The sequence below is a fragment of the Neovison vison genome, chromosome 7 (genome assembly GCF_020171115.1).
Source record: "Neovison vison isolate M4711 chromosome 7, ASM_NN_V1, whole genome shotgun sequence".
Lineage (NCBI taxonomy): Eukaryota > Metazoa > Chordata > Mammalia > Carnivora > Mustelidae > Neogale > Neogale vison.
Genome location: NC_058097.1, coordinates 94,993,455 through 94,995,854, shown reverse-complemented (window position 1 = coordinate 94,995,854; position 2,400 = coordinate 94,993,455).

The following is a 2,400-nucleotide window of genomic DNA, read 5'->3' as shown; positions in this document are numbered from 1 at the left end:
CATTCCCCTCCAATAAACAAATGTAAGAGATAGGAAGGCTTATTTCTACAATATGACTTTTGCAAGAGTATTTTCTTTTTTTTTTTTTTAAAGATTTTTATTTATTTATTTGAGAGAGAGACAGTGAGAGAGAGCATGAGCGAGGAGAAGGTCAGAGAGCGAAGCAGACTCCCCATGGAGCTGGGAGCCTGATGCGGGACTCGATCCCAGGACTCCAGGATCATGACCTGAGCCGAAGGCAGTCGTCCAACCAACTGAGCCACCCAGGTGTCCCTGCAAGAGTATTTTCTATGGCTTTATCCATAATAGTCAAAACCTGGAAAAATTTAAATGTCCATCAAGAGGAGGATAAACTTATGTTCATTGCATAATACTGCTCTTCAATTAAAGGAACAAACTACTGATACACACAAAATATGGTTAAATCTCATAGACATTGTTCTGAGTTTAAAAAGCCAAAGATACAGTATACATTGGATGATCCCAAATATGAGGTAGCAAACCATTGTTTAGTCAGAAAGTAATTCCTTTTGAGAGAGACTTGGCTACAAAGGATTGTTGGGAAACTTACTGGAGTCACGGAAATATTCTATCTCTTCTCGTGGTGATTCATGGATGCTCTTGATTATTACAACTTATTAAAGGGGGAAGTTAGGTTATATTGTGAGTACATCATATCACAATAAAAAATAAAAAGAAATGAGGAATAAAATTAGCCTTGTGAATTTGTATGTAAACTTTATTTTTTTAAAATTTTAGTTTTTCAGTGTTCATTATTTATGCACCACACCCACTGCTCCATACAATATGTGCCCTCCTTAATACCCACCTCCATGCTCGTATGTAAACTTTAATAACAGAGAATATGATTTACTTTTAATTTTTTGAAGATGCTCAGGAACATGGTTTGAAGTATTAGCATCATAGATTATTATTATTTGTTGCACGTCAACTGTATGTAAATTATATTTTTACCAGCAGGTTCATCCTATTCAGTTTTGATTTTTTTTAATTGATATGAAAGCCATCAGAAAGTCTTTCCTCTCATATAACACTATTCCTCATTTATATATGCCAATGAAGTGCTGATTAGTTGTTTTATTCTTCTTGATATTTTTTGTAGTACACAGGAAAAGATTATGGTAAGAAAAAAAAGGAAACGGGGAGGAAAATATTCATTTATTTTTCTTATAAAAATCTGTGTTGGGTCATTGCTTCTATGGTGATGAGGTTTAGTTGCCAAGTAGAAAGGATTCAGAGTTGAGATTATGTGTTCTGCTATACTGCTAATTTTTTGGGTAATGAAGCAAGTGAGACAACCTCTTATCCAGCATCGTTACCTCTAGCTTCCTTGGAAATAAAACTGTATATTCTCCAAGAATCACCACTCTAGCTTGCAAAACCTAGAGGATTTATTTAGGAGTATTTTACTTCTGCCCCAGATTGGGGAATCAATTTTTTGCAGATAATCATTGATGCCCATGTGTCTCAGCCTTTATCAGACACTATAAGTTGCTGAAAGTCTATAAACAATTTTTTAAAAAAGATTTTATTTATTCATTTGACACAGAGAGAGTGAGACAGGGAACACAAGCAGGGGGATTAGGAGAGGGAGAAGCTGGCTTCCCGCTAAGCAGGGGGCCCAAAGCGGGGCTCAATTCCAGGATCCTGGGATCATGACCTGAGCCCAAGGCAGACACTTAATGATGAGCCACCCAAGTGCCCCTCTGTAAGCAATGTTTTATGCTAGATACCAGTGCTCAGGAAATTACAGTCCAGCCTGGAGTGGACATGTGATGTGAGGTGGTAAGCAAGATGAAGTCGGGGAGCAAGATACGCAACTACTAAGCAATTAAAAGGCAAGGCGCAACCACATTTAACTAAATGAAATGTGTTATCTAGATAGTAAAGGGCTATGAATGATGAAGAAGAGGAGAGAGAGATCATTGGGAGTTAAAAATGTTTCCTCCCTTCATAAAAACAAGTGTTGGTGTTGGGGGTGGGGTGGAGGGGATACCACAGTATTCTTGCACATACCCAGTCTATTAGAGCACTGAATCCCTGGGCCTGTACCATTTTTACCTAGTTGATTTTTTAAAACTGATTTCTTATAATAGTTTTGTTCTCACTTAGTAAGTGAGGAAGTCACTTAGGTTAATGAGTTACTTAAGATTACAGAACTTGTAAGGGTAAAATGGAATTTTAATATAGATCTGCTGGTTGCAAAATTAAAAGAAAATTATATTCTATTCTTGTAACCCTCTAAACTCAAATGTCTGAGGTCTGTGCTATTTAGGACTTTCAGTGATAATCCGAAAATAGTATCAAGAAACTTCAAGAGAAGTGTGATTATCAGGACCCCTGCAAGGACACAAGGCTCGTATGCTGCTGTATTTGTGG